The following is a 16,437-nucleotide window of genomic DNA, read 5'->3' on the forward strand; positions in this document are numbered from 1 at the left end:
ATTGCGCAGTCGTTAAAAAAAATTAAAATATAATGTATTGGACAAAAAACTTCAAGTTGGCGGGGCGGTAACTGCTGTTTTAAAAATAATTTTTGAAATGCTTTTGTAATACGCCTTAATTCGTAAATTTTAAGCTAATTTTACGGAATTCAATTTTGTCCTGAGGTTCGAGTAGTTGGAATCATTATCGTGCAATTTCCGCCAATTGAGTGTCAGTTTTTGATGTATTTGCATTGCCGTGCGCATAAATTATAAATTAAAAATAGTATTACGAGTATATATAGACGACCGGTCTGGCCTAATGGGTATGGGTAATTGATAAAAATTGAAATTATTTTCAGTTGGAAGAAAATTGCATTTGTTCTGTTTCTTTCAATTTTCAATTTTTTATTTATATGGCTGATCTATAAGGACAAAGGGATTAAGAAATAAAACCATAATTTATAGAAAATAATATAAAACATCTTTATTACTCACCAGGTTTACGACAAAACTAATGATAAAAATAATATTATGCTAGGGTGGGATACTTCCTCGGCCATATAGTAATGATATAGCGGCCTACAAACATACTCAAGCAATATGGCTGCGGTATCACTCGCATACTTCTTTAATCGCTAACTCTTAAATCAAATGTTTACAAATATAAAATCAGCGAATAATACTCTGGCAAACCCACTTTGTCAGTAGAAAGAGGCGGCAATTTTTTTATTTTTTTTTATTTGGCTGAACGGAACTATCATTGCCACGCTGGCTGTCGTTAACAAAAAAAATGTGATTAATTTTTGCAATGTAAATCAACGCTGAACGTTGTTTATAGTGCTTATAAAACAATATCATATCATATCATTCAAGTTCAAGGGAAAGTTCGTAACTGTAAGTAATACTCATGCATGTAACCAATATTTGTTTTATTGTGATTTTTTCGCAAATGTATTAAAAAACGTTGTTCAATATGTACGTCTGAAAGTGTCATTAATTACTTGTCCCGTGCCTCGGGACTCGTAATTAATAACACACTTTCCACACTTGCATTGAAATGTAACTACTGTACTGTTGTTTTTGTCCTTTGCAAAATGTACTACTACGTATGTTTTGCCCTCCTGACCTTACTTATAATATAGTTTCAATTATATTAATATTACTAGATTAAAGAGATACATAACATTAATATTGATACCTCAGCCATATCGCTACTCTTCTTGAGCCCAAAGTAACCAATTCTAAAAATATTTGAGATTTATCTAATGTTCTCGACTGTACTCTATTCATTGTGCGGGTTATTCCAAAACCTAACGCAAGCACGTCTAACGTTTAGAACCAATATAAAGCGCTCTTAGATTACGCACACTTGATACGAATTAAAAGCTCACAGACACTGGTCATTTAAATGATACATTTACCAACACTCGGCAAGGCTTGAGAATATCGCTACACAGAGTATTTAATTAAAACAGAGCTAAATCTCGAGTATCGAAAATGGTTCTTCAAATTCGCATCAGTCTTAAAAGACAAATTAACTTTAAGCAGTCTTATCTTAATTATCTACAATATAAAGATAAATTAATAAAAGCATAGCAAGCTCACTATATTTCTATAATTGATAGACACTGTTAGGGGTATATAGTTTATTGTTAGATCGAAAGAAAACGTTCTATGTATTTTAAAGTCTAGTAGTTATAACAATTGGATGCGTGCTTGTGACTTATTAACTACCATTTTCAGTCACAAAATAGTACCTAAATAATCATATAAGTAATAGGATTGGTTATACATGTTATAATATACCTGAAAATAGTTATTAATATTGTTAAATACATTTTAAACTAAGAACGTTTTGTTATTAACATATCGAAAATAAATTGATTTGAAAATCGATGTCAAGGTCGATAAGGTGATAAAATATCGCAGAGTAGATAAAATATCGCAGAAATGTGAACTGCAATTTTTTTTACCTTATGGGTAAGTATCTTCAAAATTGGTACTTTTTCGAGCAAAATGGGTGCTTATATTTTCAAGCACTAGGGATTCAAAGCATTATTTACATTTTAAAAGCGGAAATACATGGTAACTCCAATCATGCAGGACGACGTAGGTATACATTTGAGTGGAAATCTAGTAAAACTACAATTAAAACTACAAATCTGTACATAAAAAACGGGTTTTTGAAGGCCTCTCAAATAATGTACAATGGGCGAAGAAAACCTTTCAAAAATAACCTTTTTGCCTCTTATTGCTTGTCTTGAAATTTTCTTAATGTAGTTAGATATTACTGAGATTATGTTTAATTTTAAAACAAATAAGAAATTATCTTTAAATGATATGAAATTATATTTTCTCTCAAAGAATGAAAAAAGAAAATTATTAATTAACAAAAAAACATAATTAAAAACGTACGTATCAAGGGTGTTAATAGTTATATTTTACATTTTAAAGTTATGTTCCTATTGGTTTCTACAACGTATATATCTACAATAATTTATATAAAAATACAAAATGCTTGAAGGATATGTGCACTATAGTATATCAGTCGTAATATAAACGTAGTGAGTATTGGATACGGGGGCGGCTTGCAGACGGGAAATCTACCTGTAAACAAAGAAAAATAACATTAATAAGAGACAATTTTACAAACGTTTGAAATTAAATCAATGTGTTAAAAAAGGATATAAACATAAACAACCTTACTAAGCAACAACAGATCGATAATACGTAGTGTACCTACTGTACCTACAACTATTAATTGTAAAAATTGTGAAAGTTTAAATCAGTGTAATTAATAGTAAAATTTTTCTTCAAATTTCTTTTTGTAAAAATATACGTGATGAGAAGTGGCATCACGAAAATAAAAGTAACTTAAGCTCATAAAAAGTACAAGGTATACCTTAACGCGCCAATGCCATTAAAATAAAACACATGACAGTAAACTATATATGTGTTTTGCGAAGGAATAATTATTTTAAACCGGGTCACTCACGTATTATTAAGTCGAATAGCTCGACATGTTTCGGTCCAATTTACGAGGACCGTCTTCACGGAGACACGACACGCCTTCCCTGGTCGAGGGCGCGGCGTGTACATGTCGAGCTATTCGACTTAATAATACGTGAGTGACCCGGTTTAAAATAATCTAATATGTTTGAGTCTCACGGGAGTTTTATAGTTAAAAAGGAATAATTATGTTTATACTATTATTATATTCTATGCAAAAAACATGGTTTACGCCTGGATATATGATAATACCATAATTTATACCGATAAAAAAGTCGAGAGAATTTTAAAAATGCATATCCGATATTTAATTGCTCTATTTCTTTATTTCAAACTTGCAAAATGCCTTAAAGCTACGAGTATTACAGAATTATAGGATAAAAATATCTTTGACACATTAAAGGAACTAGTTTTGTGAACATATTGCTAAATACATGTAAGATAACATGCCAGTGGCTGCTTTGCATAGGGTTGCCTTCATTAAGCATTTTATTTTATGAAGCTGTGAGCTTAATTCATTATCTTGACTATCTCTAATTAAGAGTATTAAGACTTTTTTGACAATGCTTGAAGCTGAGTAATGTGACTGTCATGTTTTTTCTCTTAAATTATTTAATAGGAATTGTTGATTCTGATAATTAATAAAATGTATTTTTTTATTATTTAATAATTCTGTTTTTAATTTTTTTGTCCAATTAAATTGGAAGTATTTATTTTCAATGTGTTGAACTTATTGTTTAAATGCTCATGTATTGTACTTAAACTATTATTAAGTCACAAACATAGATTTTTAGATAAATAACTGACTTAACTAATTTACTACAGAATACCTCATCTTATAGTTTAATGTTGTATGAATTGATGTTACATAATTTCATATCGCATAAAACTATCACTAGACAAATCATAACATTATTACACTGTTTTCTGATACCGCGATAGTTATTCATGAAATAAAACAATTTAAACGAATTATTGCATAACATTATTTTCAAAACTAATTCGTCCGAGGGAAAACCCTTATAACACCGAGGAATGTAAACGTGACACGTGGTTATTTATTCTGTACAAAAAATCTAAACGAAACGCCTCCAATGAACCAATTAATAACACGGCACTAGACAACCCTGTTACTGTCGTCAGCTGGCACACTTACATACAAATTCTTTTTGTACACTTTAATTTGCTCCAGTATAAAAATGCGGTGAAAATATGTATAAAGACTATAAAATTGTCCACGTTTGGTACCTTTTATGGCTTATTTTAAAAGTACATAGTTATCCCAAGTAGCACAGATAGCTGTATAGCAGTCGAATAATGACTGGGTAAGAGATAATCAGTTACCCAGACATTATTCGGCTGCTATACAGCTACTGTGTTACTTGGGATGTAATGTTCAATTGCATATCATAATTGAAGACAACCGAGAACATTTTACATGGGACTAGAGGCAATGGAATTGTGCATTTTAGAACAATCCTGAAACAGAAGTACATAGAGTTAGACCAAGATAACTCTGCAATGATTTTGACAGCACAGCCTGTGCAAGTGTTATTTATACGTCAAAATTTCATAGAAGTTTAACGTTTAAAACAACACTTGCACAGTCTAGGCCATCAAAATCGCTGCAGACGTATCTTGGTCTAATTCTATGTACATATATGTAAGTGATGGGTACATTAAAGGAGTTCTCGAGTGAAACCACTGTTTATGTAAAGTGGTCAAGGACCCTATGCATTTGGGTAAAAAATGTTTTAAGAGTCCAGAATGGACAAAGCTGATTTCATTTTCCTTTGATAGGAGGCCGATTTAATTGACTGTAGTTGATGTCAACCTTATCTCACTCGTATTTTCGTCAACATAGTACTGTAATACCTATTATTAATAATACGCTTACAAAATTGTAAAACCGATTACGTTGTTTTAGAGTCTAAATTGACCTTTGTTCATGCTTTTTTAGATCATGTGTAAAGCCTGGCGTGAGAGGTTTCTAAATCTGTCAATATATTATACACTATCTGATAAACATGGATTTCAAATTAATTGTGTGCAAATATAATTAAAAAATAATAATGAGTTAGATTTATGACACCTCTGTAATACTGATTAAAGATATTATAATATTTAAATGCTACCAGCCTTCTGGGCACCCTACCATCCGGCGCCGAGCTAGCTCCCATTTTTTACATGTAAATATATGTAGGTATTTTTAGATAATTTAATTATTTATGTTTTTATATTTTTATGTTTGTTAGAAATAAATTGACTAGTGATGTACCGACTATTGATTTGGCCGACTAGCCGACTAATCGGCGCTCCGATGGCCGATTAGTCGGCCGACTAGTCGGCTAGTCGGCCAAATTCATAAATCATTATTTCTCTTTAAAGTTTACATTCAGATGGTCACTGCAACAGCTATGTCTAAGTTAGGATTCATTTGTAAAACAATTTTCTTGTTCCTTTCGTCGTTTTAGCTTTTTGCGCGTAATTTTAATGCATTTTATTTCACATTTTAAGCAATTAAATGACAATTTAACCAAGGAAATGCATATGCTACAAGATATTACGGCATCAAATATTCGAATAAAAAATATTTCCTTCAAATACAAGCTTTATGCATAAATAAGCCAATTGCCATTTGAGCATTTTGAGCAAAATAGACTTTCCTTAAGAGACCCGCGCGCCTCAAATAATAAAAATTACATAGGCACTGTAATAAAACGTTTGTAATTGCAACCAACTACATAATATTGAATGGACTGCGACGACATACATACTTTTTTCATATTTCGGCAATACCCCTTTTTTGCGAGTCACATCACATTGTTTATTTGTAACATTTTATCTTTTATTTAATATTTTACTTCATAAGTTGTTATTTTTGCTGTTTCAATTTTAAGTTGAAGATCTTTTCGTGAAAGCATTTTGTTTTATCTCTTTGTATAAAGTACTGTGTCTTTTTCTTTAACAAACAAATAAATCTATCTATTTACTCCCTACACATGAATTTAATATAATAATATGAATAACAATATTCGTATGCACCCTTAACAGGTATTAAGTATAATTAATTTCATTGAATAAAATGGAAATTTTATCAAATGTATTTGCTGTTTATTTAGTTTATGTCCTGTTTTTCTGTAACTAATAAAAGGCCGACTAATCGGCCATTTTGGCCGACTAGTCGCCGACTAATCGCCGACTACAAACGTGGCCGAATAGTCGGCTTTCCCGACTAGTCGGCGACTAGTCGGCGACTAGTCGGTACATCCCTAAAATTGACTTTATAACATAATACTAATAAAGTTCTTTAAATGTTTGAAATAAAATACGCGTTTGCCTATTTCAGCTATATTAGTTACCATTGACCCACGTCGGTACCTCAAACGCTTGTACAATAATGGCCCGCCATTGAACGACCACCAACCATAGACCCAAAACCATTACGCAATTGTTTTATTACAAGGACGAAAAATTAACTTTGCGAGTGTTTTTTAAAATTGCAAAAAGTGACCAATTGTTAATTGTTGTAATAGTTTTGTTTGCACAACAATAATTGCTACGGAATTTAGAGCTATTGTTGATTTTATGACCTTTTTTTGGGAAAGGCGCAAACTTATGCAATTATTTTAGTGTGTGGCATTTTTTAAGGTTCCCTTTTTGCAACGACCGCCTTTTTATTACTTCGTGCATTCAGGTAAATATTAAATTTGCATGAATTTCTAATACGACTAGCATGATGCGTGGTAAAAAAATAAACACTAGTTATATATGACTACAAGCTATAATTAAAGAATTATTCAAATGCGATAGCGACGGACTAAATTTATATTAAAAACGTTAGTATTTAATGACGATTATCGTGTTCAATAAGTTTCACACACAGCATCTATTTTGCATATAAAAAACCGTAACACATTGTGGATACAAAGGATCTCGTTCTAAAGACGGCCAATTACAATATTCTGATAAAGACACTAATTATAATAGAAGTGCACTGTGTCGCGGATGTCTCGAGGCAAAAAACTAACCAATATAGGTATACTGCCATGTGCTTTAACACCGGCCTAGTGGTCATCCTTGGCTAGAACACGCTTTGCACCTGTCATTGTTCAATTTAAATTGGCGACACATTGCCTCAAATTATTCGTTAAATTGAACGCTGCAAAATAGTTTTCAATACTTTTTAACTGCGCTATCCGCCGATAGATGGCGTTGCGCGCTCGAACACAGCCAGCAATTTAAGTATTATTTTTTTAATTACTCTGTGGTTACGCGAGTAATTTTTATATTTGACAACGAATATTGATTAGACATTTGAATGAATTTGGTCTCATCAACTCCATGGTCTCATCCTCATCTTGCGATTGCTCGGATCGTCAACTAGAACACTCGGTACCAGGAGATAAGAAGTGTGTAGGAGTTTCGCCTGCGAGCCTCGTGTTCAGTGTGTTCAGTACAACCGAACGAACCACTACACGTAAAATGATTGAACAATGCTATTTGAGTATTTTGACTTACTTGGTTGGAACTGGCGAATGATATAAAAGTAATTAGGTGTGTTCAGAAGTAATCTACAATATTTAATTTTAATAAAGTAATTTAACATTGAAGTAACTGAAAAAAAATACATTTTGAAAGCGATCGCAATTGCGTTGTCTAGTAGTACAACAGGGAATTCTATTCTGTCTAACGCTAACCCGAGAAGATACGGAAGTTAAATAAATAAAGCCTTGCATTATAATGGACGAAGATCAAGAAAAGCGAGTTATCTTCAGCTTATTACGGGGAGACGTGGTACCAGGCGCGCATAATATAGCAAGAGCAAGAGGCCGATTGTGACGTAGCATATCGTCGGTGTTGGCCTGTTAGTGTGTGTGAGCTAGCGTTACACCGTCTGACGACATTTTTTACGCGCAAATACGGATTTCCTTAAGTTAGTTCATTTAACTAAAGTTAGACAAAAAAGTTCCTTAAAACTAAACGAATGTTGGTCAAGAAGTTTTCTAGGTTCTAATATTCAGTTTGGAAAAGTTTTTTTGAAAGATAAGCAAGGTTGACGCTCCCTTGTTCTCACGGGGCCACGCCTCGCGCTTGAGCTACCTATGCGGAAACAGCTTCGTTATTAACACGCGTTCCTCAGCCTCAGCTATGAGATACTGCCACTTACATATGTGCATAACCGTGTAAGTATGTAGAAAGCATTTTCTCTTCACACAGCTTTAAACGTGTGTGTTTTGTGATTCCGCCGATGTGTTTTCAGCTAGTGAGCCAGCTGTTATGTTTTTAGTACCAGGGGAATATGACTGGAAGATGGTAATGCTGTTTATGGGTTTCGTCATACTTATCTTTTCCTACATGTAACAGCTAAAAGGTCGTTTATTAAGATACGCATTCGCGTATAGTTTAGTTTACGTTCCATATGATTCCATTGGCCTATTAGAGCTTCCGAGTCTTGATAAGGTGGATGCACTGGAGTTGATTGAACGCTAGCGATCTCATCATCGCCTAGTATATTGACGTTCTGTGCAGTAGAGTCAATGACTTGATGGATGGAAATGAAAATCCAAATGCAGTGTCTAATTTTTATACATCCTGTGATTTAGTCTTAAAAGTTTGTTTATTTGTTCTTTTTAAATGAATAAAAGCGAAATATTCGCACAATAAATCGTTTTCCAAAAAATACAAAATACGCAACACTTGATTGGTAATACGAGCTAAAACAAAAGAAAGGTTTGTACCTACAACTCCTACAACTATTATTGTTTTCTGTTTTTAAGTGTTAATATTTAAGGATAAGTTTCAAAGTATTGCATTTATAATACATTATACACAAAAAGTCACTCAGTCAGTCTTAGTAGATGTCAAAGTTGCCTTCATTATTGCACAGACCGTATAAGGCTCACTTTTTAAACTCAGTCATTCAAGATAATTCTATTGCTCACAATTAATTAGACTCTATAGAATACAGAAACCATCAATTAATTAATCCAAGCAATAGTCACAGTAAGAAACATCCAGTCACACGTTACGCCAAGATACGTTATGCAAGGTCTGATGCAAGCAGGAATTGGTACACGCCGGTAAATATGTAATGTCGAGCCAAGTCGATATTTGACCTAGTGAGCGGTGACTTTTGACGCACTGGCCGCCGCCGCCGCGAGGGCAGATCCGCGTTCTTTGATTAAATTTAAAAAAGTTTTACTGGCACAATTGTATTAATTGCCCGCAAATCACTATGTCAGTTGAAAAGGGCGGTTAATTTTGAAAAAGGAGGCGCAAAGGGTCGAATTCGAATACAAATTTGTGATTTTCGTGCCCATCTGTGTACCTATGATAAGAATCCTGACCGAATTTTTAATCAGCTTTTTGCATATCTTTTTCGACGACGATTCTTTAACCCACGATTTTTGACCACTAAATACACAGGATATTATATATGCATGGTTAACTAACTTGATAGTAAGCGGCACTAACTTGATCGAGGAGATTTAATATAAAAATGTTGGTTCTGTATGTTGCATACGTTCTATAATTGAATATTTCAACGTAAAGTACACACCTAATTAGTGCGTAAAATTGAAACCGGATTACCAGAGGCACTCACGAAATTTCCATCTATTCCAACATAAAAGAAAACATTTTCGCATTTAAACGTTTTAAATTAAAAAACATGGATGATTGTTTTCCTTAACCAACGAATGAAGAATGCATGAATGTAAGATGGCGACTAAAAATCTATCGCAAATTTAATTTCTCGTGATCCTGCTGCTTTCGTACATTTAAAACTTGTTTTTCGCAAACAAATTATTTAGTTGCTATAAATTGTTTGTTTGCCGATTGGCTAACATTAACAACAGCAGGTGTTTAATACTTTATAAGGGCCACACGTAACTTGTCGCAATTTTTCATCCCGTGGTTTAAGGCGTCCATTTTGATCGAGCGAGCGTATGATGATTGCTTTTATCGTGTGAAAATGACAAGATAAACATTTCTCAGTTTTTGACGTTGTCAGGATGAAGCTTGTTTCTTATGGAACAGCTTAAATTGCCTTTTTGTGCTCTTTTTTCTCAAAAAAAAACCATTCCTTTCATTAATTTATTTGATAGTCAGGAAAGAATGCGTTATATCCGACTTAAAGCTCCTTGGTGTCACCGGTTTTTAGATTTGAGCAAAGGATTTTTTTTAGTGCGAAACTTTAACACATTTATAATAGTTCTGCCTGTATTTATTTAACTTTTTCAAGAATGTATATGTCAAAATCCTTAGTGTAAATTCCATTTTGAACATAAACAGAGTCAATGAGTCACTTTTCCATAATGTCATAACATTTATCACGTGGAGTTTTGCCAGTTTTTTACGCACAACTTTAAATTTCCATAAGGAACCATTGCCCTAACTAACTATAAATGGACTATGTTTTGTGTGGTCATATGAAATATTCTTGTATCCAAACAAAAAATAACCTGTTCTTGGCAAAGTTTATTGACTCCTAATATTTCCTTTGGCTGGATTATCTTTATTTAAATTTGATTGGTGATATAATCGTAAATTACCTCGTTTTTGGGAATAGTACTGCATAGTCGCCATCGCATAATATAATGCTGGCCGATATAACTAAAAATATGTAAACAGCGCTCTTATGTCGTATGTGATAAGGTCATTATTAGCTTTGTGATTAGTCCGCTCTGTTTTATGATGGGATTCTAGTGTATGGTTAGTTTGAACATTTATACCATAGACTAAGAAAACAGATGCCACAAATACTGGATTCCGAATTGTTTATACTTGGACTATGTTTCTCGAAAATTACTGTTATTAAATACAACCTTTAGCATTTTGTCTCCTGCCTCAGGGCTTACGGAACTCCATATTTTTATAGGACAGCTTAGTGCTTTAATTGGTCATTTCAATGTTTACCACACTTTTACTACCTTCACCAGTCACGTAGTCATTAAGTAAGTCAATTTAACCTACTAATTATCGTTTCAATAATATAAAACTATGTAAGGATATGTAATCCATAAATGACAATACAATAATTCGGACAAGAGTTGGATAGTAAAAGTCTTTATTTGCTACGAGCAAAGATCTCGAGTTTAGGTTCAAATGATTATTTTTTGAGTCCATTACTTAAGAGGCGTAAAGTAGTTTATAATAAAAGTGTGTAAAAATTTTGTTTCTAAGAATAGTATCAAATACTGTATGCATGTTGAAAATTTGTGTTGTAGCCATACTCTCACTTATTGTCGTTTTAAAACAAATTGTGTTTTGCCCCAGATCCTGTACTAAATGTAATCAAGTATGTACTTTTAATCTTCGGAAAATTTATTTTGTTACGTGACGACATTAAGGGTAGTGAGTAATTAACATTGGAAGCACTTGCGTTGTCTATACATCTAACATCTTTGACGAACGCTATGAAACTTAATAATGGGTATGCGATGGTATCTCGAAGATGTATGTATAACTCGAATTAAGAATATTTATTACGTGCCCCGAGAATAAACGCAGAAAATAAATAAAAGGACAATGTATAGTAATTTGGCATGTTCGTAAATAATGATTTTATACGTGCATAAATAATATGGCACCTGCGAGACTTGAACCTAGTACTTAATTATTTAAACATAAAACCTTTAATTAGACTGCACCAGCTGCCCGACCTTGTATTGCACCTTTGTAGTGCATGCATTTTACATGCAAAAAATGCAGCTTCCAATTCGTTTTTGCTTGTTACTTTGAAAAAATGTCGCATTGTCGGCTCATCTCGATGACATTTTGCTTAGGTGCATTGGGATAAGTTCGGACATTGGCTCATTTCGAAACTCGCAAATATCTGTTAAGGAAGCTTTCCGCGGGCTGTCCCTTACAAACGAATTTTTAATTATTTCGTGTATTATTAGAACTTTTTCTGGCTTTTAAAGCCGATGATAACTTTTCTAGGCATATTTTGACAATTATTCATACCTGCCTCTCCTATACCTGCAAATCTTCAGAAAGTTCGCGTTTTTACAGCAGGGATATCATGGTCGCATTTTTAACACTTGTCATGTCATGCGTCACTTTCGCACTTACATACTTGTTAGAACGTGACAGGCATGATGACATGATAAAAAACAGACCATCTTAGCCCAACAGGACAACGGAAGACAATTTCATAGAATGCACCTAAGGTAGAAGCACCAAGTATACCGTAAGTGTTGGAAACGTGTACGTACCAATATGTATTGCCTAACCCCCTTATACATAACAATTGAAAATCTTCTTCTTCTTCTTCTTCTCCTTTTCCCATTATTTGGGGTCGGCTCTCCTAGTTATATTTCGCCAGGCTTCACGGTCCTGTGTCGTCTCATGTGATTTGGGCTTCTTCCATAATATATCTCTCTTCACTGTTGCCAGCCATGTCAGTCGGGGTCTTCCTCGTCGTCATTGTGTGGGAAACATATCTAGCACCTTGCGTGTCATGTGTTCGGAATCTCGGCGCATGACGTGTCCATACCATCGGAGTCGCCCTTCGGTTAATTTTTCGGGCAAAGGTCTGACTTAAACTGTCTGACAATTTAAAATCTTTAATTAGTTAATTCATATCCTATCCCTTTCTTATAAATGCATAACTCAAAATGACAGATTAAGACCAACGATTAATAGCCAATTGAGGCTTGTAGCGCGTTTATGAAAAATGCCATGTGTTTTGGTCAAAATTATTTCGTTTCAAAATTTATCCCAATGCACCTGCCATTGATGAGGGTAATTTACCTATGCGATTGATCATAAAATCATAATCTAGATAATATAGCTCAAAAATTACAAAAGGGAGCTTTTCCAAGTAGAAATACTAACTTTTACGTACGTTATTTATCTTGTGTTCAGATAGTCCGAGATTAATCAAAATTGAACTTCTAAATTACTATAATTGCCCACATTTTGACATACATAGGCAAATTCCATATCACTTCTGTACACTGTTCAACCCTTTTCGTCCCTTTAAAAGGCGGAATAATTCGAAAATGTCAAGTGACAGCATCCGCACAGTTTTTTTTTAATTTGCCGCTGTTTTATCGACGACGGACAAACTATAACCATAGATAAAAAGTTTTTTATCAATATAGGGGCTACTAACATTACAATTAGCCGAGGTTGATGATTTTTGACCAACATTACAGACAATAAGGCAGCAAGTGTATGATTTACGGCTCTCAGTCTCTCACACATGTCTGATGCGATTGAGCAATATTATATTTGCGATGAACCTCCTTGACCCCGGCTGACTGCAGCGTGGCCTGTTTTTGGCATTACGTCAGCATAGGTCACTATCCCTAGTCCGCCATTTTTTTTTGCTCATAAAATGCTTGGCACGTCGTCATCCTTAGTTGAAGTTTTTGAAGTTTTATTTCGTGAGGTTAATGGCGTTGTCTATTTTAAAAGATGGACTAATGATAGGTATAAATAATTTTGACCAGGTTTAACAATTGTCGTCTTTATTTACATTTTAAGATTTATGAGTGATATAGACGTAAAAAAATTCCATTTGTCGTTGCAATTTATGGTTTGAAAGAGAGGCTTTTTTTTAAAAAGAGAACTATGGCATGTTTTGCTGTCCTATCATTTTAACAACCTAGCAAATTAACTAATATGAAAAAAATATGAAGTCTTTCGAAAATTTTCTAATGAATGCAGTATATTTACTTCTATGGTTTACAATCAATTGTTAGTTTATTTTTATATGTGTAAGTATAAATACATTAAGGTTTTGAATACGGTGTATATATTCTATAGTTTAATTCTAAAAATAAAATAGTAGCCATTCCCAATGATCCCCTAAAATTCAGCAAAATCAGTTCAGTAGTTTAGCCGTGAAAAAATAACTGCACAGACAGGCAAAGATAGTTAGTAATACTTTTGTATTCAGGTATATGAGTATGGATTTATTAATCGTAACTTCAATTTCAAGTAGGCGGAGGTTCTATAATCGATTTTGGCTATTTTGTTTAGCTTAAATATTCATTACAGACCCGGGCCGTAACGCCTTAACTTCTATTAAATTAAAGACGGTCTACTCAAACGTTCAAATTAAAAATTCAAATTCCGAATCCACGTTCTTTTTTACGTCAACGTCAAGAAAAACAAACCACGATCGGCGAAAAGGTTCTTCAAAGGTGCGCATTTGGATGACAAATATTTTTGATGTGATAACGCACGCCGCGTCTATTTTGAAGCTGAACCCGATCGAGCGTTCGCGGGGTTGTTGAACTGGAATAATTCGGCAAACATTACAGGCGCTTTGTAGTTAACGATATCATACGAGTCTCGCGTGCCGATTATAAAATACCTAACACGGCCATTGCTTTACTTTTTTTTAAGATACAGTTTTTTTTTATCAGCCTTAGACATTTTTTTTGCGTTTGTTTGGATTACTTGGCAAATTTAATTGGTATTTAAAATTAATTTAAATTAATCGATTACAATTCGTAATACGTAATGTGATGTTTACGCGAAACGGCATGCGGAGATGTCTGTGTGCGTTTGGATGTGTGCTGTTGTACGTAGCGCGATGAAATAAAATATGTCCGGTCAACGAACCCGCGGTGCCGTAAAAATCGCGATACTGTCCGAAATTTCGACGGAAAATTAAATATAGACGCTTATCACAACGCCAACTCTTTAAGCTTGTGAAAAAAACTTCTGAAGTTGCTTTTATGACAAACTTGTCTTTGCCATAATAAAAAAATGTTAAAAGTCACCAATGCTCTATAGTTTATAATACCTTTTAAAATATTTTTTCTGATTAATCTCTCAAATATAAATGCATTTATTTAAATCCTTTTAAGCCAGATCTAATAAATATTCAAACATCTAAAGCTAACTATGTCTGTATATGTATTTTTTAAAAGTTTGTTGACCAATCAAAATCGTCGGCGGTTTTCGGTGCAGCTCGGAATGGCATCGGAACAGCTGGGCTGTCATTGAACCCGACATATTCACGAGCTGGGCACGCGGAAATGAGTTCGATTAAAAACGCGGTAGGTAGTCTATGGTTTTTGGTGACGCGGAAGTGTTTTGTAAGATTTCCCGGGAAAAAATGTCATACTTTACCTATAATTTATTTTAAAAACTTTGGTGGGCGGAATGTTTTATTTAGTAATTTTGCGAAAGTGCTAGCTTTAAGTGTAGGTTTCTTCTTGTAGGAATACATTGATCTAAGAATAATTTAACTATAACTGTAATTTTGTAATTTAACATAGGTAAACAATGTGTGGTGCAAAACCTCATTAAATACCGTTAATTTCGTTTGGTGGTTTGAAAATTCATTTTTCAACATATTGGCTAAAATTCATAGTACCTAAACAAAAAATAAACAGGAATTGTAAGTAAGTATGTAAATCTAAAACAATAGGTACAATGTAAAACACGCAACACACCGACAGAGTCAAAGTGGTAATAAAAACGTCACGGTGGGTCGGTTCAGCAAGGAAACCTCATTTGGTAATTACCTTCAAGCGAGAAAAAAAGAAAAGCGTGAACGAAACACCTTAACCTAAAAGTTACTATGTAAAGAAAAATCTAGACAGACTAAATGTTACAAAATCGTTTCAAGAATAAAATAAAACAATCAGAAAGTAACAGATCTTAAGCAGAATCTAATAAGAATGAAATCCAGAAACTAGGAAGTAAGTATACTTACACTGCATTCCTTCGCAGGTGACGGAACCCATTTCCGACCTTAGTGCCGAAACCTTCTTTTTCTGCACGACGATGTCTCTTCCGGACTGGATCCCGTCCAGATCCTCCGCCGCCCGCAGCACATTTTGGGGGGATTAGTAAATTTCTGTGGGGTCTAGCCCGATCATGATGCTCTAATACTGTCCAGTGGGGTCGAGGATTATGTTTAGTACTGGCCGGTAGGATCAAGGACAGCCATTTTTTTTAATAAAGTCCAGTCGGGTCCAAGGAGAGTATATCCATGTCACTACACTCGCGGTACGCGTTGGTGGCGCGGGAGTCGGCCGGGCAGTGCGGCGGTGCGCGAGCGCTCGCTTATATGAGCCGAGCGGATGGGGCGCCATCTGTGGGCGGATGGATGCGGTGCGAGTTTTCCAGACGACGTTTTCCGCGCAGTGACCGTAACTATCAGGGCCGTTCAGGGGGCCTAGCTAAGATGACAATCGTACATCGACAAACGCTAAACGAAAAGAAATAAATGTACTACGATGACAGATGCTATGAATAGTCACGTGACTATTTCCATACAATGTTTAAGTACCTATCGATTATATTTATAATTATATTAATATTGATTGGCGTTTTATGTCGATTTTTGTGACCTTGGCTAGGCTAGGTATTTAGCAAAACTTGGTGACAAGTAACATGGTAGTGTAATTATCATGACTGTTTAAGTGTGTAGGTAGTAGGTACACCATTATGTCATGCTTTTATTTTTTTATA

At 34.2% G+C, this 16,437-nt stretch overlaps 1 long non-coding RNA gene across 1 annotated transcript; it reads right to left on the bottom strand.

Moving 5' to 3' along the window:
• Positions 1 to 440: 440 nt before the first annotated feature.
• On the bottom strand, positions 441 to 16,122 carry LOC134750583 (uncharacterized). Its single transcript, XR_010128560.1, has 2 exons — positions 15,677 to 16,122; positions 441 to 2,589 (listed from the first exon to the last, which is right to left on the bottom strand). It is a non-coding gene; the product is annotated as an uncharacterized LOC134750583 (long non-coding RNA).
• Between the last annotated feature and the right edge of the window lie 315 nt (positions 16,123 to 16,437).

Source organism: Cydia strobilella, chromosome 20 (genome assembly GCF_947568885.1).
Source record: "Cydia strobilella chromosome 20, ilCydStro3.1, whole genome shotgun sequence".
NCBI lineage: Eukaryota > Metazoa > Arthropoda > Insecta > Lepidoptera > Tortricidae > Cydia > Cydia strobilella.